This window comes from Strigops habroptila, chromosome 8, assembly GCF_004027225.2.
Source record: "Strigops habroptila isolate Jane chromosome 8, bStrHab1.2.pri, whole genome shotgun sequence".
NCBI classification, from domain to species: Eukaryota; Metazoa; Chordata; class Aves; order Psittaciformes; family Psittacidae; genus Strigops; species Strigops habroptila.
Window position 1 is genome coordinate 14,224,569 of NC_044284.2, and position 24,373 is coordinate 14,248,941.

The following is a 24,373-nucleotide window of genomic DNA, read 5'->3' on the forward strand; positions in this document are numbered from 1 at the left end:
GCTATTGCAACTAGGTTGTCTCCAGTTTTATTCCCTTTAAAGACTGAAAAATAATTAAGATTTCCACTAATTTGTGATATTTTTTTCTACCATTTCCATGGAAGGCAGACTATGAATTTAAGTCACCATTTAAGCATCAGTGTCCTCTGGACCTTACTGAACTTACTGATTTCTTCCTAAAATCAAACAATATCTTTGACTTCAGATGTGTCCTGAAAGAGTTAAGAGATGCGTACATTAGCCTTTCTACAATTAAGTGTCTGGTGCAGATGTGTTAATAGCATGTATATAGTTAAAAGCCTCTAAGAACCCACATAGATAGCAACTGCTGAACAGATTAAAAATGCTATAAATTAAAATGTATAAAATTAAATAATAAATTAGCAAAGAGAGTATTTAAAGTGGAGAAATTAAATTTCTGGGACATGGAACTATTAAGATTGATTTTTCAGGGGTTTCTAATTTCAATTGCTTTAGAACTAGATTTCATAATGCAGAGGAAACCGCATTATAACGCAGACTTGCATGAGCTGAATTAGATAATGCAATAGACATTGTCAAATTTTATCAGCTATGACCTAACGAATTTTTGAACTTTGTTCTTTCAAGCTTGTTTTCTGGTTGTGTGGTAGAGAAGGAAGTAATGTTTGTTACTAACAGATTTTTGTAGTGTCACCTCTGAAAGTTACCTAGTATTGTCTCCATCTTTCCAGTCACCTGCCATATAGCTCAGACTTTAACATCTTAAACACTGAAGTCTCTTTTTGCCTCCTTCATTCATGTTAACTTCTCTCCACTCACAATCTTCTCTCAACTGTTCTTGTCCCAGTTTCCCTTAGGTAACTGTCTCAAATTACTCCCTCTTGCTGGACTATGCAAGCAAACGAAATCAGGAGAGAAAGGGCGAAAAGCTGGTGGGGAGAAAAGGGCAGAAGAACCTGTGTGCAGCAGATCACACCCTCCTGCACAGCCTGCACTAGGACCCTCAGTTCTTGCTTTTGCCTGCTCCATGACTGCAACAGGTATCTGTGCTGGAAAACTGTACAACTTGTTCCCTCCACTACTGCTTTACCTACAGGATGATATAATTTTCATGGGGTTTGGTTTTGTTTTAGTTTTATTTTAAAATCCCCACCTTTGCTCTTAAAAAAAAAAGAAAAAAAAATCTGCATTTTTTAGTAACAGCTTTTAATGCAGAGACACAAAAAGGCTGAATTAGTATTGTGCAAACACTCTCAATTCTGATACTTTAAATGCTTTGCATGCTTTGGCTTCCCCGTATAAAGAATAATCTTCTATCACAGCTGCCTACAGTCACCTTTAATACATGTATGCTCAGATAACTCCTATAAGCTACATATCCATTGGCAATAGAGATGGAGGAAAGAAAGAGGTGTGGACTCTGTAGATGGATATGTTACTACGTCAAAATAAAGCTAGTGCTATCACAGACTCAAGCCTTGCTCCATCCCTATGCTGTCTGTGCCCATGATAATTCATTTCTGTTCAGATCACAGAGCAAGGCTGATTCTGTATTAAAGATCTCTTTCTCTCGCCACAGCATGTATTTAACTACAAAACCATTTCAACGAAGTGACTTGTTAGCTCAAGAAAGGACAGTAAATTTCCATATTGATAGTGTGTCAACCAAACTTGGGACAGGTTTAAAATAAGGCATTATTTGAAGAAAATATTTGAAACTTATAGATTCTAATACTCTTGCTTTTTACATGAAACTGTTCTGTGATAATTTTCTCCTTTGTACAACAAGGTGTTACAAAAATCAAATAAATCATTCTAATATGATAATTTCATCCAAAATTAGCATTTCACGCAAAGCTGTCACAGCTTCCATCTGAATGAAACAAACTGTGAGACAGTTTAAACATTCAGCATCCATGTCATAACAACTAATACCTGAATAAGAGGTCAAGCATTTGATTATATTATAAATGACATATTTCCAGCTAACCCATCTGCCTCAGCCATAGGCTTTTGAAAACAAACAGCACTTTACAGGTCAGGCTTTCTGAAGGCCCCAACAGCAGCTAGTCTGCAATCAAAGCTTACCTCCCAAGCTTTATCATATCATTACCGAGCCAATGCTGTGAGAACAGTATGAGATGGCAAAATCATAGAAAAAATATTTTGCACATAGTCTGTTCCTGCTGTTTGACAAGACTCATAAAACTAGCAACAGCGAACATCTGCTAGTGGTTCACAAAATCTGCTCCTCTGCATTCACTGTAATTTAACCACTGAAAGCCTGTAAAACGGATAGCATAAAAAGCACAATACACATCCGAAACACAGTGTTGCCTTCAGAAGACTATTAGATCCAGCTGCTTTTGCCATTTTACAAAAGCTGGTGGGGCAGCAGAATGCTTCCCAGTTTGCACTAGGAAGAAATAAAGATGACTTTAAGGAGGGTCATGGGTTACTAAATTGTAGGGCAAGTGATCAATTCCAGCCTACTTCTGAAAGGCATGTAGATGAGGAAAAACACATACTTTATCTCTGCTAATATAAATGAAATGAAAAATAGAAAACAATGTAGATCATAAAGAACAAAAATGGTAACACATCACTTCTTCTGTTAGAATGAGCTGGTAAACCTTACAACGTGTGTAACTTCAGCCAGAACAGGCACACCTTTGTGTTTCCGTGGCATGTCAATAAATGAGTTGCAGAAGCAAATTATCTGGCAAAACTAAAAAAATCATCCTTTCACCAAAACAAGGATGTGACTTAAACTGATCCTGAAGGCAAAGAGGCTTAAGTTTTGGTGGCTGAAGTGGAGAGTGAGTTCTGAAGAGGAAGGTCCTCTGCAGAAAAAGCACCCTGCGGACTTCAGTTTTCTAACTCCAAAGTCAAAGCATTCCAATCCACCATTAACAAGGTAAGCAGCAGAAAAGGTAAGATTCTGTCACGAAGACAACTTAGCTCCAGCCTGGGTCTTACCTATAATCAATATAATTTTCACCTGTGGTATACATTCAATTAGAACAAGCTCATAAACTTGAACTGTTGGCTAAACTTTGAGGTTTTTCAGTTTGTGGAGGTCTTTATCAGTATTATCAATGTTTTAACAACAAGAAAAAAGTGCCCTTTGTCTCAACTATAGAGAATGCTTTAACTAAAAGTTAACCATCATACAGTCAACAACCAGTTGCTGCAAGAACGTTACCCAAACTTGCAGCTGCTCCCTGCTGTAACAGAAAGTTGACATAAGGATAATGTAACCCGTGTTTTACCTAAGCAAGTTGTCAAATGAGATACTCATTTGACAGCTACCTAGCCTCAAGCAAAAACATGACTGAATACTGTGCCTAGATGGTTAAATTTAGGTCCTCTCTGGCCAGTGGCATTCAGATGAAGACACACCAGTGGGGATAGCATAACTGGAAACTGTTGCTGAAGAAATGTCTTTTAAGATCTGGAGCATGCTAAGAGAGGGTGTGTGACTCAAAAGAAATAGGAGATCATTTCCAGCATGCAGGGTGGCATGAAAGAGTAATAATGTTATGACTGTGAAAAGAGTAAAACATCACACTTGTAAAACTGCTAAGTGACAAGGGAAGCAAAGATTGTGCTTAGGAGGAGGCTTTGAAGGAAGCGAATGGGGAGGCAGTGCAGTGAGAGAAGACATAAAGGGAGTTGAATGCCAGGTAAAAACCTTGAAGGTGAGGATGATGAGATTGGATGAGATACAGACTTAAAGGGTTTGTGTGACAGTAAGTGATGCTGCTGGCACAGAGAAGGAGCAAGTACTTTTTATTTGGAGAAGCAGAGGATGTCAGTTGTCACTAGCCACAGGCAGGAGAAATCACAGAGATGAAATCCCAGAGGAGAAATACCAGGCATGTGCATTGTCTACTTTCTCAAACAGTATGGATACAAAGACGGAGCAAGGGATAGCTTTCTGATAGTGTTAATACATGGCAATAGGTAAATCTTATTTCCTGTACCATCATCCTATTTACCTATGCTTACAGCAAGGACAAAAGAAGCATGTCAGAATTTGGAGTCATTCATAACCTTGTACCTCATGCCGTTTGGACTACTTGTACCATATTCCCCTTGTCATAAGCTGGAAGACAAATGGTCATTGATGCGATCACCCATCACCACCCCACTGTGCTGCCAACTACCAGCCTAGCCAGAATAAACTAATATAAGAGCATAACTCATTATGCAAAAAGAGTCTCCCAGCATCAGGAGTGCTGATACATAAACAGATCAGCATGGCGAATGAGACACTGTGCAGTCACTTTGCCCATGCAATATCCACTGACGGGTGTTTTATGTACAGGCAGATGGCAGGATGCACTGCACTATATTCTGATAAGGTTTTAAGATTTTGCCCTTCCCATGTTGACCTAGAAACATATCTTTAGTAACCTCGTGGTAGAAATGTGCAGAGTATCAGTATTAATTGATGATATTTCAGTACTTTGACCGCTGTGAAAGAAACCTGTGGTGCACTTTCTCTCTTTCTCCCCCACCCAGGAGGGAATCCCTGCTTGCACAGCCTATGTGCTGCAGCACTGGGGAAGGTCTGGCTGCAGCCTGCACACTCCCCTTGTTGTCTCTGCCATTGGCCATCCCAGGTCTTCTCAGTAAAGCACCAGAGCAGAACTACCATATGGCTGGGTCAGGAGGAGTTCATGTGTCTTGGGATAGGAATGGATGAAGGTGGGTCACAGTGCAGTACGAGAGTCTATGCCCCAAGCCTGGGAGGGTCACTGTGCTCCCTATATCAGCTTACTCTTCAATTTCACTACAAACTAGTGTTCCCCATTTAAAACCTTTAATAAATCAGATTTGTGAAAATAGAGAGACAAAGATGTACCCCCTCCACTGAGTCCATTGACCTTTTTTCCCAGGGGTTTAATAGAACCATGGAGCCTGCTAGAACTGTGACACTTCTTTGTGTTCACTGTGAAAGATTCACGTGGTATTGCTTATCTGAACAGGGAACTTCATACTGCTAAATATCTGAACACAGGTTTGAACACAGAATTCCCTGGCTGCATGCCCAAATTCCTCCACTGCCAGCTGGAATTATAAAATGAGTTTAAATCACTTTTCTGAGTTCTCTGCTAACAAGGATTAGAAAACAGGCATGCATGAGAATACATTTAGATGCAATTATTAGTTTGCATCATTTATCTTACAGGTACAATGCAAGCCATATAGGTTATTTCCAGGAGTGGAGGAAACAGATTCAATTTGAAGTGTAAAGGTCTAATCCTGAGTACTGTGGCAACACACTATATCTTGGCAGGACAAAACCGGGGTCTGGGACGGGGATGAAAATGTCACATTTGCCTGCTAACCCTAGAGTCCCACTGAGGTGGGCCCTGAGCTTTTGGTACGGGGCTCAGTGGAAGTTTGTCAGGCTCGCCGAGGCCTCTGTCAACACTGAAGTACACAATCACGCATTATCAATTGTAGTTAAAGGAAGGACTTATCTCAGAAATGCTGGTTACTCATCTGAAAAACTATTTGTGCTTATGTTATAGATGAGAAAGACTAGTGGGACACAAGAGTAGTATTGTTGTAGAGTGTATGCTTCCCACAGCACAGAATGTTAATCATTATAAACTTTTGTTTTCTCTGAAAAAGAACACTGAAATTGCCAAACAGTAAAATGAAGAATAATGTGTATACTTTGCTGAAATGCACCTTAATCTTATCAAAACTGTGTCTTTCTTTTAGGAAAGTGTTTCACAATATTTAGCATACTGTAACCAACAACTGCAGATTTATTACAATTTTTCTTCTGAAGAGGTATTTTCAGCCTGACGCTTGATGAATTACCTGTTAAAAGTTTCAGGGTCATAGGGTTTTTGAGTTGCTCTAAGTTAAATATTTTCCTTATAATTATTGCTGCAGATTCAGTTAAACAATGCACTCACCTTTCGCCTAGTGTACACCTCCCTTTCTGAGAAGCTGGAGAATCCTTTTTCATCTCTTTTCATTTGCATCAACTTACACTACAGCTTTGGGCTTTCCTGCTACTAAAAATTTAAAAGGGTATCTAATGATTAAAAAAAACCCCAAAATGATAATGGAAACTTATGTGATAACACTGTGTTGGATTCAGCTGAATTGTTTTTACTTATGCTTCTAAAAGGGAATGCCAATATAGAAATAACACGAAGCATTCATCTCATAGTGCCACTTTTAAATTCTACGGCCATTGAATAGCTATTTCCTAGTGAATATGAAGTGATTAAACATCTGTCTGAATTGTTCAGCCTGAAGCATACAGGTTCAAGGGATGCTTGAACTTTCTTTCAAATGTAGTTAGGAGATCACTCACAAGTCATTGCAGACATATAGCTTGAGTTGTTACTCCATTTTCTTATGCTATAGTGAAGCAAATAGCCCCAAATCAAATGCACTTTTATAAGACAAGTGCACTCCAGAGCCTAATTTTTACTCCTGAATGCATATGTGGTTTCCAAATCATTACATAGGTAGAGAAGGATTTGGACTCTCCAGATGGGTTGCTGCTAATAGTGGGAAACCTCCTGTGCAAGGTTGCTATCAAAAAGCTGCACCTAACAGCCAATGCAGTTTTAAAAGTAAAGGCACGTAACTTTCAGAATCAGTGAATGCCCTAATAAAATGTGATTGCTACCTATAACCTCACTAATAAAATGATACAAAGTTCAAGAAAAAATGATTTAATATTAACTATGATTGTTCCAGCTCTAGTAAACTAGAAACCTGTGTGTTATATACAATTTCTAGACAAAGGCAGGGAGTGGTCTTTAAAAGCCCATGTTGGGTTTGATGACAGCCCTGTTGCCATCTAGCTCTAATGTGAAGTGAGTATAAGATCTTTCCAAGTTTGGTAGCATTTTGCTTTCTTTCATGATTTAAAAATGAAAGAAAATATAGAAATACTTCAGTGTTTGCCTTTTCCTGCTCCTTTTCAGCATGTAAAGAGGTTGTTACAAGGGTGCAATTATTTTGATGTATGCCTGTGTATGTATGTGTGTATACCTCTTCCTTCAATGACTTCTGAATCCATCAGTCACTGTCAGCTTATTTCAACGGGGAGTTCATCTACCCAAGATACTAAGTTCCTATATGCCTTGTGTGAATCAGTATCCAGATAAAAGAAACTAACTGCTGTGTACCACGCTGAAAGAAAGACTAATATGCTCACCCTGTATTCAACAGCAGAGAACTGAGAGAGGAAAAGAGGACTAAAATGCTTCATTAAGTTCCTGCTCATGCAGCCATTAGTACTTGGAATATCAAGCCACTTTTCAGTTTTTTATAGGACATAAATAAGGAATTTATAGCACAAAGCAACATCGTAGCTTTAAAAATCCCCACCGTTCCAAAATGTGAATATGTGTTGCCCATGCTCTGAGTGGGGTGTTGTGCTTCCTGCTTAGCAAACGCACACGGGGAGAAAGATGGCTTTGTAACAGGTTTTCCCCTTGCATGCCACTGGACAGCTATGTGGAAGATCACTGTAGAAGAGGGGTCAAAGCAGCAGTGGCCAACCTTTTCCCAGTTTCAGTGCTAATCTTCCATTATGTCAAAATACTTTAAATAAAAGCAGTCTTGAGCATTAGTTCACACTCATCCTGTTTTCTTGCAGGAAAATAACACAAGAAGCATGAGTCTAGAGGCCTCAGATTGCTGAAGGGAGTATGGGCAAGCAGCAGATGGTGATCCTGCTAAAGAATAAGACCTCTCTTTTATGGATCTTTGGGCTCCAGAGAGTATTCCCCATCCATTAAGGAGAAAGTAAATGACAAATCTCAGTTCTTCAAAGATTAGATGAAAGAGCTGTTGCAATAAACTCTGTGTGTGTATATATATGGCTATTATATAGTGTGTCAAATCAAACATGTAACACTCCTATTTTTTCTCCTTTTCCTCACATTTATATCTGTGCAAACTGCATGAAAATGACTTAATATTTCGCAGTCAGCATTATTTCTGATGAATTATAAATGTGTTTTCCTTAGGTTCTTTTTTGGGTGGGTTATTTTAACTGAAAATAAGAAAAAGATTTCTTTTTAGTCCCAACTGAAAATTTTGCTTACAATGCATTGTTTCTTCCCTGTCAAAGTGAATGCAAAGAGAAGTAAAGAGGAAATTAATTCTTCTTAGCACCTGTTTCGCAGGGTGAAGAAGGAGGTGCCTTCTTCAGGACTGAACCCATAGAATTGTACTTCAAAATCCTACTCCTGTGAGTATCTCTACTGATGTTAGTACAGCATAAGTTTATGTGTAGTTGGGCCTAGAATTTAAAAATAAAAAATCAGATAATGCTATGTAGTTTGTGTAGCAATTTTAGTATTAAAGCTGTTCGGTTCCCTTGAATTATTCTGGAAATACACCTGTTTTTTCTGATGCCAACAAACTAACTGCAAAAGTGTGCCGGGCCATATTCTTAACTCTTAACTTGCGTGAACACAACTGCTTTGACTTCCACATGAACAAAATCAAAATTAGGCCCACTCAATTCCTTGTTAGACTTGTTAGGTCTGATCTGTTTTTTAGGATGCAGAATGACATCCTCCAGGGAATCAGAAGACAAGACTGAGTCTAGTAAATTTTATGGTACTGCTGGTGAATTTATTTAAAATATACTGAATAAGTAGTTTCACTCTGTTGTACAGCAGCCTTTAACTGAAGTCTCTGTGGTCTTCTCTAAGTCACACATATTTTAGTATTATATGAAAGGATTTCTAATACGCAATGTTCCTTTCCTGTTTGGTGATTTATTGGATAAATTATGATTTCATTTTTCTTACAGCTACACCATTTTTCCAGCTGACACTTATTCTAAGAGTCTATAGGTAAACTTTACCTCCTCCATTAGATCTAATTTGTAAAATTTCATAGAAAACAGCAACGTCAAATTTTGACAGAGATCAATACAACACACAGGGGTGGATTGTTAATATTAAAACCAAAGTCCTAGTAAGAACTAAATTTATTTTCCACAAAATAAATATTCTGTTAAAACTCAATCAACTAAGTATAATATGGAAAGTATTTTTAACTTGTGACACAAGAGACATGCTAATTTTGGAAAGGCTCTTTAATATGGTAACAGGCAGGCAGAGTAATCTTTCAACACACTTAGGGTCCTGTTCTTTCAAGGGCTGCATGCCCCAGAACACTGGTTTTTGCATGTATTAACACTAGAGGTACTTATATTGGCTCTTGTTTAAATTACACTATGTTGTTACTCTTCTGTTTAGTAGGATTTGTGTTTATTTCCAGTACAGCTATTCAAGGGGGTGTGGAGTTTGGGAAAAGGGCAAACCATAAGAAAAGTATAACCTTACTCTTTTAACAGATTACACCTACAAAGGTTGGTCTGTGTATACAGCATTGGACTATATTCGCAGCTATACCAATGGGAAAATGCAAATAATCTGATGCCACAACTAAAAAGGAGTTACTCCTTTACAATGGTGTCAATGAAAGAATAATTTTCCAAGTAAGTATTACTGATAGCCAGGGTTGGACACTGACAAACCACACGAAAATCTAACACATTGGATGTTCCATACCATTTCTAGGTATCGCCAAATCAGCAGTTTTGTATTTTAAATGTTCTTTATCTTTTGATTGCACAGCATTGCAGTCTTTTTTGGGAATTAAAATACATTGGTTTATATTTTACTTTTCATAATCATCTTAATAGTTTTGACAAACATCCAACTATGTAAGGGCAGATATTTCCTCTGATCATACTTGAATCACTGAAATATATGGATCTGAAGTCTCAAGACTGGGATCTATAGTGTGCTGAACAGGACAAAGTCACCTGTAATGCACCTTTGGCAATAGAGGCTGGCATTACTGTAAAACTCTACACTCACTATACAAATGTATTCCACTGTGTTTTCCTCTGTTTTGTAATAGAACAGAAAAAAAAACCCAAACCCAAGCCACAGCAAAAGTGGTAAGAAAACATGAGAAACAGTATCTTCAGTCAAGTTGTGAAAAGAGATGGTATTCTGGCGAAGAAAAAATACAGAAAGTTGTCTTGCATCCCAAGGGCTGCAGCAGTAACAGTGAGTCACTGGGACAAAGATTAAATGAGAAAGAAGACCCAATGGTAAGGGAGAAAGTGAAAGAAAATTCAGCATTATGAATGGGGGTTGTCATGATTTAAACCAGTATCTACACAACGCGATAGAAAAAATTGCTTAAAAACACCACCAAAGGAAGTCAAAGTCATGCAAGAAGGTTGTGGAGAGATAGTGAGAACCAGTGATGCATGATCTAGTGAGTTACTGTATATGGGAATAATCCAAAAGACTTAGTACTTCTCTTTACATCTTAAAAGCGTTGCAGGAGGCTCTCAGCATGCAGCAACCACCATCTAGCTAAATCCTTTCAACTATGAACATAATCTTCAAAAAAATTAGCTCCTTTCCTGACAAAGTCAAGTGTAAAAGAGCAAACAGAGATATGCTATTAAAAAAATCACAGGAAGTGTTGATTGAATGAATGTTTAAGGAATAGGCAACTGTGTATTAAAATGTTTTTTCCATTTATCCTTTCATTTGGCTTTGTTTCATTTATTCCCACTTCCTGTTTCCTGTATTCTAATTTGGAAATCTCTGAAGTATCATTAAAATAAAGTTGTAAGAACTCTGCCCAGGTCCCACACAGACATTAGCTCTGCAGTTAAGATTAATATTAATGTTTAAAAATATTCTTGAAGAAACTTCTCATTTGGGCTGCTTTTTATGTTGGTGAGAGGAACTTTTGCAGTACAAAACACAGACTGAGCAGGAACCTCACAGGTAAAAATTACTCTGGACTGTGACAGCTCAGCCTCTGGTTTTCTCTGGTGTCACAGCTGAACGCAGGTATCAAAATTTCGGTCTCTAAATTGGATTCCTATATATCTGTATACGATAGAAGATTAGCTGTGAACTTAGGAAAAAGTGACACATTCTGTACATCTAATTAGTTTTTTCTTAGCTCATTTCTGAATACAGCAGAGGTGATGAGCAACAAAATCAGGTTGCTCTGATTCCTTAGTGTTCACCCACATGCACAAACTTGGTCATTGGGCAAGAGCTTCTAATAAAATGGCAACATTTTCTTCAAACAATCATTTTTTGTACACCTTGTGTTCAAGTGTCTGGCAATCTACTATTAATCTACATCTGAGTATTAGTTATTTTGGTTTGTAATTATGTTTAATATGAGTTTTATTTTTTAAAATTTACCATGACTAAAATATTACTTCAATACCAAAATGTAAGAAGACTTATTTATGGATCTCAGATTTATCCCAGACTTATCAAACTGCACCATGACTCTGCCTCTGGTAAGTTTTTCTGAGGTGTATTGAAACTTTGGTAATATGGTTACATAAGTCTATACCAGGGCAATTTTCCTGGTACATAAAATAGCTTGAATGATTTATACTTATAAATGAATGTAAGATTATACAAATATTCAGCATCATTTCACTAACAGGTAATGGATTGAATTCTCTCCTTGGCTCTTTTTTTAACTAATCTGCCTGAGGGTCTGTTTCTTCTAGAACATAAGGTCTTTAGGGAAGGGACTGCATATTACTATGTTTTTATGCAGTACCTGTTTATGCTACCATAAATCTACTAGTTGAAAAGGGTTGCTTGACTGCATAGAGCATACATGGACACTTCTCTGTAAATAAAATTATCTGTTTTTCAGTTTAAACTGCCAGCCTCCTAAATAAACCCAGAATGTCCAGTTAAATAATACAAGATATTAGTGAAACACACTGTCTCCTTACATAAATATAAGCATCAGTTTAACACCACCATGAGAATATTTTGCTTACTGTTTTTTGTACCATGGTATAAACATATAACCTGACTTGCTATGTAACACATATAACCTGACTTGCTATGTAACACATGGCATTATACAATATCCTGAGCTTGGACAATCTATAAGAAATTATTTCATTATAAGTATCTTTGAGACTGATTCTAAAATTCATATGCAGACAGAAATACAAAAACTCCCGGGCTTCAACAGAAGACTTCAAGGAGCCAGTCGTTAGTTTTATTACTTTACATCTGTGAAGGCTCTGATAATGCACACATTTTTTAAGTGCAACCTAACATAAGCCAACTTCTAAATTCAGCTTCTAGCAACAGCTTCTTTTACATTTCCTCTTGCATGAGCAGACACAGCACCAGAATCCAATCTACTGTGTCAAATATGTGCATTGTGCAAATATGTGACTATTTGATAAATGGAGTTGAATCTGGTTTTTTTTTTTTAGGGTACTTTTAACAACTGAGAAATGTGCATAGTTTATTTTCTAGCTCACATGTTGCATGCAAATTTCTTCTTTCTACGGTGCAATGTGCACTGTGAAGTTCCATGAAATGTCTGAAGTAGATTCACTGTAAGTACTTATCCAGAACATGCAATTAAAATGTAATTCATTTCTAGATATCATCAATATTCTGTCATTGCATAAGGGGAATGGACTAGATGACCCATGAAGTCTATTCCTACCCTCATATCTATTATGATTACCTTATATTAGTAAAATTGCTTTTTTAAGGTCACTTATATGCGGTGGTTCCCTCTACGCAAATATTTGGTACATTTGGCCATTCATGTGTATTTCTTCATGCTCTGTTTAGAATGGATTCAGTAAAGGTAGAGCATCAAATGAAGCAAAACCCTGCTATTTTGTTGTAAATAATTCATAAAACAATGTTATGACCCTTATTCCCCGTGAGACATCCACATAATGAGCCACCCAAATGAAGCAGTGAAAACATCCACTTCCCCTGCCATGGGTGTGCCCCTGACAGACTCCTCAGGGTCAGAAACCCATCAATCTCTTTTCACACATGAGCTAATCAATTCAAAGAGGGAAGTGCCAATGAGCTATTAGATCAATATGGTGAAGTATGGAGATTGATCTTATCCCAGAGTGACTACATTAACAGACTCGTCAGTGTGACCTCTGCCCTGCGGCGCACATTATACAGGATTGCAAGTCTGATATCTGAATGAAGACCTCAGGTCATTGCTTTTAATAATCTGCTTTGCTGAAAGAATTAAAAGTAAATCTGTAACAGGATGACTGATGAAAATATGAAGTGCTTTCTTCTCCTCTAGTCTAGGAGTGCTTGCAGAAATTGCACCAGCTTTTCACAGCAACCAGCAACATCAAATGTCTCACAGAGAAACCTGTTCAGCCGTGCTTGGCTACTGGTATTTGAGGTAACATGTATAATGCAACCAATCGTATTTTGCTCTCCTGACACAAAAATTAATAAAAATAACTGTATGCCAAATGATAAAAAGTACTACATTTGTCAAAATCGATTAAAGTCTTGGGTGAATTACTCCAATCAGTTCATGTGAACTGCCAGATCAAGACCTATACTGGCGTCCTGGTGATCTGAATTATTTAGCTGGTGTAAGTGGGATCGCAGCAGCTGCCACTGCTGTGGAAGTTGCTCGCAATGCTGCCATGTACTGAGCACACCACCCGCCAAGCAAAATGTTCCCAAGACTTGCAGCAGCTCAAGGTCCAACCTGGGAGTCTTAGTCTGTTTTCATTTAGGCCAAAGGCCAGCAACTTTGGGGTAAATTGATCTCATTAGAGGAGCCTGCCTTCACAATATTTAGGAGCAATTTGTGCATACATCTATAAAAAGTTTCCTGTCCCATAATCAACCTATGCTAGTGAGTGTCACCAACTTTACAGGAAATCTGTCCATGACCACAAGTAATACTACATGCAGCCATTTCAGGCCTGTCATTTTAAAGACTAAGTTTTTTTATATATAGTTACAGATATGCTGAAGAAAACATGCAGTGTGTTGTCTAAGAGCATAATATTAATATTGTTAATATTTTTAAAACACTGAATAATCTCATTGCAATGAAATATTTATGTATATAACACATTTTAATACTGTGTTTTTATTATACCAAACATTTTTATTGTTCATTGTATAATTGAATCAATGAATTAGAAGAAGGTTACTAAAAAAATATTAATGTATTTTTAATGAAACTAAATGATATAACTTCTGTTAGTCACTAAGAATAATGGCAGATCTATCAGGTTTATACAGATAAGAGCTTTGTGAATTTATCTGAAAGCCCACATAATGGCTCTCATTTAGCTGTAACCTAGAAAAACAGACTTAACAATCCTATTCAGGGTTTTTAATTCATTGTTTATGTATATGAACTCTCTTCCGCTTTGTGATCAGATCACCTGTCTAATCATGAAAATATGAATCTCTTTAGCAGATACATCTATTTCCAGTTGTAAAACAGTTTTTAAAACAATGCTCTTTCAAAGTCTAAATGGAAGAACGGAGCTAGCCATACAATACCACTGGGAAATGTTTCCGAGCCCTTAGGTTAATAGATAGGGGCACTGGTGAGAACTTTGTATGTTAATAGTGAGAATGTGAACATTTTAATGCTCACACAGTTCGAATCCTTAATTAGCACACCAGCCTAAATTATAAATACTTTCCAGGTAGAACCTCCTATGCTTAAAAATATCCCAATAGAAAATCCTTATATTAGTATAACATTGATTGAAATTTTGATACTGCAGAAAATATTATATAGAAAATGAGAACAGCAGCTGCAAGCTTGGCTCTGAATCCTACACAGATATTGTGTTCTTTGCAATGTAGCATCTAACTTTTATTATTTTGCAATAGATACAAAAACAGATAAAGGAATTTTATATTAGTAGACGATACGTGTGTTGTGGAGGAGGGACTTTATAATGACACCCTTAGAAATGTATTTGCATTATTCAATGGGAGATATGTTATCAAACTTCTTTTAAAGAGAAGAATTCTAACATTTCTTCTATCTTTAAGCAGAAACTGAGTAAGTATGTATAATACATACATGTGTATGGTACACAGCATGCTGTAGTGTTGCTCAAGGACTTGTGTGAATTTTGTGAGACCACATAATTCATAATGGTGAACCACAATTAAATAAATCACACCACCAAAATGGGCATACATTTCTTCTACCGCTATGATGTGGTTTTTACATCATGTTCTTTCCAAACAAACTAAACCAGCTATTCTACAATAGAAGTGTTTTAGATTTAAAAGGGTTTTAGAATTCTGATATCATATTTGTATCTTTCCACTTATAAAGCAAGGAATTTCATACACATCCAACAGTACAGGCTTCAGAAGGGCTTTGATTCAGGAAAGAACTTTACATATCCATCGAAGCATTTCTCCTGATCTCAGTGATGGGAAGCAGACGCTTATATATTTTCACTAAAATCAAGGTGATTCTTCTGAACAGGGGCAAGGGAAAGTAAACTTATAGCATATATAGAACTAACATATCTTTTCCATAAATAATAATATCTTTTTTTAATTTTGGTGTTTCACACTCAACAAGTGCTAGAAGTAAATGCTGCCTCCCAATGGAAATGTGAAATTTCTTTGCTGACAAAATAAACCACAAAATTTCTAGTCCCATTGTTTTATCAGATGTTCAGTCTTTAACTTACTTCTAGTAATGATTGAACAATTTTAATTCTGGATTTTGCTATCAAATGTCTTGCTTTATGAACTTCATATCATGGGCTCAAAATGCAGTTTCTGGAGTAAGGGCTGTGTTTTTTCCTTTAACAACAACCACTTGAAAACTGGTCAGGAGTATGAGAAAGCAAAAATGGATTAGTGGCAGAGTTTAAATGAGCTGATGAATTTAATGATAATGCAATTTATCTTATAACTCTGCAGTTTACCACACAGCTTCACAACTCGTATCTGCACTATCACTGTCGCACATGCTATCAATGCACATGCTAGCTGCATCCGTCTGGTCACAGAATCTATGGCTGCATTAGGGGTATCTGCTAGGGGCATCTATTTAGATGGGTTTTAGGTTTCCGAGTACAAATAAGTGATACACAGTATTTATAATCAACAAATCATGTCACTAGCTTCTGTGTAACTCACGAATGGCTGCGGGGTTTTTTTTTTTCAAAACAAACTTCTTTCCAATTTCCACTGTAAGCAAGTGGAAATTACAGGCCGAGAATGTTCATGAAAACTTTCAGAACAAAAAGGTAATCTTCTGGGAAAGTTACAACAGATTGAAAATACATGTCTTGAATCGAAATGCTTCCTCAGCCTTGACAGGATAAATAATAAATGCTTTCTAGGTAACTACTGCAGCTCTTTTGATAAGATATATATTAATAAATTAAAAATGTCTGTAGATTGACAAGTGTTTTGTGGGCTTATACGGGAAAGCCAATAGCTAATTAGGAAAGCCTGACTTGACTAATCAATTATTCAGATGAACATTAGGTGCCTATTAAATGCGTAAACACGGGAATTATATTTCCCCTAAGTAACTTTTTAAAATAACAAACCCAAAACATGCAAATTTGAACTAGAAAGAAATGGTACTATTATGCACTTATTGCACAGGCAGAACTCCCACTGAATTATTCAGGAAACACTGTACCAGGAGCCTCGGTCTTCTGACTCTGAGCAACAGAGCAATAGCAGCACATGCCATGTAGTATTTGTTATGCATGTAATATTGATTTAGCTTGTTCTTGCCGGTCATGTTTCAAATTCATTTCATGTTTAGGAGTAAGGGAAAGGAGAAGTATCCCTGGATTGATATTTGCAATATATTTTTACGCCTGTTGAACACAAGATTATCTGATAAATTAATAAGACAATGGCTTTTGAGTGTAGGAAAAATAAGCCTTCAAAAAGGGGCACAAGTGAGGTAATGAAGAGATAATGAACTATGTTTTGAAAAGGTTTATATTTGCTACATTCCCCAACTCCTGTATGTCAAGATTGGGAGAGTGCTAGAACGGATTCACTGGTGTTTTATTTAATTTGCGAGAAAAAGGTAATGCATAATTGTCCTTTGCATTTAGGAGAGACCAGGCTCTTAAACAGAATACAGCAACAGGGAAACCAGAAATAGATGTGACCAGACACCTGCTGACAAACAATGACAAATCCCACTGACACTGCAGTGACCCCCAGTTAGTCAAGATTTAATTAAGGAGTATAATTAAGTCAGTGGAACAGAACACTAATGAGTGGTGTTTTTTTATATGGGTAATTGCACATAAGAATACAAAGTAAGCTAGGCCCCTAAATATATCATTAAAATGAACTGTATAGCATGACAAACAGATCTTTAAGTACTATTTTTCTTTCTTTGTAATAACGCAGGTTAAAACAACACAGCTCATCAAGCATCTGTGCACATGCTAACAAATGCTGTTGGCCCAATCCTGCATGTGCCTAAGCATGTTGGTAACATGACCTTGGTGGCATGATGCACACCAGCGAAGCTAGACATGCATGGGTGTGCTGGGCTTTGTCTGTCATTCTGTTTGCACTTGTTTGTACCATACAGAGGTCACTTCAGCTTGTTTTCTAACAAATGACATTCTGTTGCTATTCTCTTACAAGTAACATATCCTCTAGGTTTCATTTATCAAGTGTGTTGATTACAAGGAAGACATACATTACAAATTGTTTCTGTGATTATCTGCACATCGGGCGCAATATACCTTTACAATCAACCAAGAGAAATTTCTTACGGCACGGGAATTTTATGTCTGAGCCAGTTCTCTGGAATTTATTTTGGGAATCTTTAAGCAGTTGGATGAAATAGCTGAAATGTCTTTGTCGATGTGGTATTTGCTTGTTTCAAGCAGAAAAGTATTTTTAAGTAGATTTACTAGACCAACATGTTAAACTGGAGTCGAAAACATCATCATGAATAATGATGACAATGGTAGAGGAAAACCAACTTTCCTACAGTCTCAAAGATTTAAAAGAATGCCTGTGTAGTTTGAGGCCAGCCCTCTGTCAGGATTATTCTATCTGCTCCCAGCTGGTAGCCTGCAGTTCATGACAGCCTTTTATCTGTTATCAAAGCAACAAGTGGAAAAGCAGATCCTCCTGCCTGCTAACACTCTGTTCAGTTCTCTCTGTAGAATTTCTGCTTCTAAATCTTTCCTTTTAGCAAGTCCTCAGATTTCCTTCCTACTGCTGCAGGAGACACTAAATATGTCTCTCAGGTCTTCAGCTCACTTGTCTAACTTAAACTCTGCAGGACACTGAAGGAAGAGAGAATAATTGCATTACAACAGGACATTTTCTGCAGAAACTGACTGAAATGCAGAATGAGCCTGATCCTTCCACACACTAGAGTGCTGAGAGTTTAGCAGTTGAGTTCAGTGACAGTAATACCAGATCCTAATTACTCAAATAACACAGTACTAATATAACGGTTCAATTAAAAGTTCAGATTGAGACATGAGTTAGGTTTAAATTGAATCCACTAAGCTACTAATCTATTTATATAACTACAAATTTTACTCTAACAAAAGCAAAGCAAACAAACTATATTGAAACTTATGACATATATATTGTGCTTACTTTGCTTTTTTAGTAGCATAGGAAAAATAAAAAAAGGTAGAACTGGGAGATACTTAAGCATAATTAATGTGAATTCTTTCAGGCAAAATCTATCCCCTGAAACTGAAGTTATTTGTTATTAAAACAAATCTAAATGAATATGCTTTGTATAGTAAAAATATACATCTTATTCTCCTTAAATTGTGCTGTCATAGAGTAATAGGTCTTAAGAACTCAATACTGTAACAGTTACTACAAGTATATTTTTAAAATTAAGATAACAACTTAACAAGCTGTTAAGTAGGCTACATTAAACCATAATATATATTAAGGGGTTTTAATTGTTTTTTAAACAGACTTTCCCATGATTTATGACAGTTGTGCAATGACAGAAGATGCTGTGGGAATGCCAGTGTGGCAGTGAATCCAGGACTTGCGCCCTCTCTGGAGCAAGACCTTTGCCACCAGGCTCCTCTGTGCATGCCTCGATGCCTCCTCCAGCCAGGCACAGCAAACGAAGCTCGGGCCAGATCCTACCAACGCTCTGCCCTGCCTGCAGTGCAATCCTATTGCACTTGACAGAATTAAACCTCTGTATCTAACCCTACTCATTTGAGCCAGTTAGACATTTTTTTGATGCTTGTGAAAGCATGATTTGGTTCTGGGTCTTCTGGTGCTTTGCTAAGATGTAGGCAGTAGTGTCTCATTTTTATGGGGTGCTTGAGGTAACTGTTCTGATTAGGGCCCCAATAAATGTAATCTGTCCGTTTTTTTCCCCACAAGCTGGAGCACATGAAAAAACCTATCAGAACCAAAATACACTAGCAGCAGAGAGGTCGTAAAAATTATGCAAATCATTTCCCCATTTTTATCTGTCTGCAGGCATGTGCTGGTATAAAATATGGAATTAGACGGAGTGACTTCCGCCTGGGCTGCAGACACATGTATGCATGATGGATCCCTGACATCTTCTTCTCTCCCATTTTCATCCCTGCGAGGCTGCCCCTGCCCAGCCACGTATGAATGAACAGAAGCGCCTTTCATCCCCCATTTGCCTGGCGCTTCAAAAGGAACTACAAAAATAGCAGCAACAAAAATCCAGCCGCCTGCCAAAAGGCCCGCACACGTCCCATTCTCACAGGCATGCGAAAGGTTGGAGAGCTCAGCAAAATTTTTATGTACGGGAGCAGGCCCAAGGAAAACTCACACGCCATAACCAATTGTGGACAGAGGATCATCTATCAGCAGACAAATGCAGGAACTCCAGAATGTCTCTCCTCAAATGAAATAATATATCTTTGAAAGCCAATGCCCGTTTTAGGCCTGAGGCCCATATATCAAGCCTGAGAGGCTTGTGGATACGCTCCAGGGCCATTAACCTTCCACCTGTTTCCCCTTGTCCTTCAGGATGAGACCCTGCCCTTGATTTTACTCCCTTCCCCTGTTCATCTTCCGACAGAGTGTAAATGTAAAGCAGAGGGCCTGCGAAATAATTCAAAGGCAATGGACCAGGGACATGGTTACAAATCTCTGCCACTGGCACTGTGACTTATGCAGGCAGTTTGTCACACATGAGCCAGGTGACCTCTGTGACATAACAGAGAAAAATATCGCCCAAGATCAAAAGATGAGATTCAGAGCACTCTAACTCTGGTGTACACAGCCGCGCTACACAGCGGCCAAGGGTTTCCTCTCTTTCAAATACTGCCTGCTCCGCTTGCTAACGGGTGGGCCGTGCTCCTGATAATTTCAGTAATCTCTTTTTCCTCTTATCTCTTTGGAAATCTTTCCTGTAACATGAATGTCAAAATTTGACTCCTCCTGAAGCATTGCTTTTTTGAAAAAGGCATTTAAATCGACAAGAAGAGGCAGCAAAACATCATTCAGCAGAAAAAATTAACATATAAAAAGCAGTATCATTGAAAATGATAGTCACTTTTGCAAATTGGTCTGGTTTAATCCAATAATTTTTGAAATGCTGAGTAATACTAAAACTTTGTATGAGCACATGTTTCTGGTATTGCAATGAGAAGTCTTCGAAGTCTAAAACATTTATAGGGATTCAGCTGTCATGACGGTTAAAAAGAGAGTAGAGTTAGTATTAAAAATGATGTAATGCAGACAGATAACACAAATCTGTACTGATTCATATTTTACAAGGAGATATACTACAGGACCAGAACAACAGTCATTTGAAATAAAGTCTAATCAGATAGATTTTTTTTTTTTTTTTAAATCTTGAATTCATTTTTCAAGCTGTGTGCTACATAGGAAGTTTCCCAGCTGTTTTGTACATTCAGGACGTCTCTGCTGGGTGCAGACAAAAGAACAAGGCCTAATGCAGTGCTTCTCTTTCACTCCCCATAACCTAACGGTACGTCTGGTATGGACATTTAATTTTGTCTATTTCATAAATTAAAAAAAACCCCACAACTGTCACAGTATCCCTGGCATGACGATGAAATGAGAAATACAACTGTAGCTAGATCAGCCTAAATCCCATTCTAATCCTAAATCACTTTGGCACTTGCCAACACCTAGTTAATGAAAAAGTCAGTTTAACCCCTGAGTGTATATAAAAATACACATATATAGATACACATATACAAATTCAGCACATCGCTTACAAGTGTGCTAAACATTATCCCATTACCTATTTCATTCTGTTTCATTACATGCTGACTTTGAAAATTTTGTGGAGTTCAAGCTCTTATCCAAAATCATCCGAACAGGTAGTGTTCCACTATGGAAATATATCTAAGTTCACTAAATCTAAAAGCATAGAAGAAATTGAACTATGGATAGAACTTAATGCTAAATTATGCAGTGGTTATAAAGAAACAAACAACTCAAAATCATTTCACGTTTCCCACTGACTAAAACCTGATGCAGGGCAGGTTTTAGTCAATGGGATTAAATGACTGTTGCAGAAGACTGCAAGAGTAAACACAGTAAATGCAAAATTGATATTGCAGAAAGATTACTGTGAAGTGTTACTACAGGCATTTGTAAAAATAAGACAGTTGTTTGATTTTACAGTGCTAAAATCTTTTGCTCTTGTTCAGGCCATGTGATTACAACCACATTTTCCTCTTTTTAATATCTCTAAAGAAAGCCTGCCAGAGTTACAGCAGTCATCAACTACATGCAAGTTTTGTCACTGGTTTCAGTGAACTCCAATTCAAATCCCAGATGTCTTCATTTTTGAAAATACCTAGAGTGTTACTTTTTCATGTAAAATATAGGTGATATATCCAAGAGTTCTCGCAGTCAGATCTTTAGCTCTCTTTGACACTCTAACTGTATACATTAATTTGTATTTAGGTCTGATTTCATTTAGATTTTCTCTCTTTTCTTTTTTTTTTTAATATATTCAATGTATCCCTTAAAAAATTAATATTTAATTTAAAGAGTACCTAGCCCAATCTAATGCCTTTTATAGTAAGTATGATCTAGTGCATCTGCTTTTGTAATATTAATGAAATTTGGAAATCAAGGCTAGGCATCATATGCTAGTCTAATAGAGGATTTTGTTAATTTGAGTGTTTGATCAGTTTTGAATGCCCAAATGGCCTATTAGAATTTCTAATGCATAAAGAAACTACTTAAAATGTTATTATATGTATAATAATGCTATTATATGAATATAATAAATCATAATCTTTATAAATGCACACTCAGATACACATTAAATGATTTGTCCTATTTACCTCCCACCATGCACTTTTTGTATAAATAGCTACTGAGCATCAAATATTTTTTAAGATTAAAGGTTACAGCCTCCTGATTCTAAAGAATAGAATTTGACTCTTGTTGATTTTCATATAACATAATGTCTTGTCTTGACGAAAAAGCCTTGAATTAATTGGTTGATATACTACACAGGCACTACAAGTCCAGTTAATTATATTTTTTAGAGTTTTAAATTTTTTAAAAAATTATTTATTTTTATATTTTTTAAAATTATTTATTATTTTATTCTAAAATTGTAATTTTAGAGTTTTAGAATTTTTAAACATTGTATATTTTACGCCTCCCTGATTCAGTCATTCAAAACAAAAAAAACCAAGGAGTATTTAACATTTGAAAATAAGAATAATAATTTGGGGCATGAATAATTCCTTACATTCTTTTCCAGCTACAGACAATTTCTGTTGGGAAAAGTGCCATATAGTATCGACAGTGACAACAAATTGTATTGTCCAGTGAACATCTGTTTCCGACTCCCACACTGATATTGCAGGTTGGGTACTTCAGATTTAGTCTTCACAGGCTGCCTGACCACAGAGGAACTGGAAATTACTGGTGCGTTCTACTTTTATTATTGGAACACAGGAAAACTTTATCATCATTCTGGGAAGGTCTGTGTCTTTTGAAATTTTGGAAAGAGGGTTATGTTAGCACAGAAAGCCACATGCCATAGTTCTTATGAAGGAGGAAAGCAGCTCCTGTTCATTGTGTCTAGCAGTACATGCAGGTATGCAAGTCTGAGATGAAAATCTCAAAATGGAACAGTATTTCTGTTTTCAACATGCAAGGTTTGATGGTGAGAGGTGCGGGATGGGGAGGGTATTTTTAATAAAAACAGCAGCACTGCAAAAAAAGGACCAGATTCTCCCAGTCTTGCTGCTCAATATGTAGTATTGTGTCCCTATACAAAATAAGTCTGAAAACAGTTTCTGTAGGGCAGAGCAGGCTGAGGTTTAGTATGGGTTGCAGGATCTAGCCCTAGAATCAGCCTCAAAGAAAGAACTGATCTTTTCTAACTCATGTTTATTGCACCGAGTTGCTATGATAGCAAATCATTGAGAAAGGCTGCGTTAACTAGCTAAAATTATTACTGTTAAAAATCCCAAAGACAATACTAAGAAATCTTTTAAAAACTGAGGGGAGTTTGTTAGAATGATCAATGTCAGTTTTCTCACCATTTGTTATTCAGCCTGGAGAAAAAGGTAAAGTTATACTTTGGCAGGGACAGAGAAGAAATTAAGATACATACTTGATAGGCACCATGTGCCAGTTTGATAAAGCTCCAACTCCTGAACTGTAAAACCACCCGTCATTACGGGATAAACTACTGAAAATTATCCTCTCTTGCAGAGAAAGAGAGAGAAAAAGTCCACTGAAACTCCTATTAACACTAATTAGAGTTGCCAGCATGCAGTGAAATCAAAGGCAAAACATGTGGAGCTCCCACTAAAGTCAAGCAGAGAAGGGTATGCCTTAAAGGAGAGGCATGCAAATTAAAAATAAATGCTGTTCAATGTTACCAAATGAGCTAGTCATATAAACACTGACATTGAGGTCTAACCCTTCCTACTGGGAACACTCCCCCTGAAAGTTCATTCTGAGTCAGGAGAGAGCACTGTCCTTCACCACACTTGCAGAATGAGACCCTATCTTGTGAGCAACAGGTCCAAACCAAAGTAACTGCCATGTGTTTATTTCTACTTCAAGTTGTTATAATTATTATTGCTGTTGTTAATATGCTTGTGGTTTATTCACTGTACTGTAAACAAGAACCATTGTTTTCCCAGTCCTGCATCAGAAAGACAGTTTTTTGATGTTACTCCTTATAGCAATTTTGGATTTCTCAAACTAAAAAGTCTGGGTAAAATCCTAGCAATATGGCCAATATTCAAAATACTGTTAGGAGATTCTAGGTCTCATCCTCAAATGCAGAAAATTGTCTGATGATGCTTTTAATGAGTGTAATATATGTTACCCGAAACCATACTCCAACAGTATTTGTTTGTGGGTAGCTTGCTTCCTATCTCACTCCCTTCTCTCTATATGTAGATAGAAGGAAGACCAGTGGTTGTGGTTATAAAAGAAGCTGAAACTATTTTACACTGTGGTGACCTCGGTATGAGCTACACATTACACTTGCACACTAGCTGATTTGTACCACCACCTAATTTAGTCTCATGCCT

At 37.1% G+C, this 24,373-nt stretch overlaps 1 protein-coding gene and 1 long non-coding RNA gene across 2 annotated transcripts in view; one reads left to right on the plus strand and one right to left on the minus strand.

Moving 5' to 3' along the window:
- The window catches only part of LOC115611971, a 63,139-nt gene extending 52,586 nt beyond the window's left edge, over positions 1-10,553 (plus strand). The window contains exons 10-15 of the long non-coding RNA XR_003992806.1: positions 830-1,022; positions 2,741-2,899; positions 7,628-7,776; positions 8,160-8,224; positions 9,344-9,487; positions 9,916-10,553. This is a non-coding gene — a long non-coding RNA (uncharacterized LOC115611971). The remainder of the gene's footprint in view (positions 1-829; positions 1,023-2,740; positions 2,900-7,627; positions 7,777-8,159; positions 8,225-9,343; positions 9,488-9,915) is intronic.
- Positions 1-24,373, minus strand: part of NR5A2 (nuclear receptor subfamily 5 group A member 2) — a 95,375-nt gene that overhangs the window by 41,922 nt on the left and 29,080 nt on the right. The gene's annotated exons all lie outside the window — the stretch shown is intronic.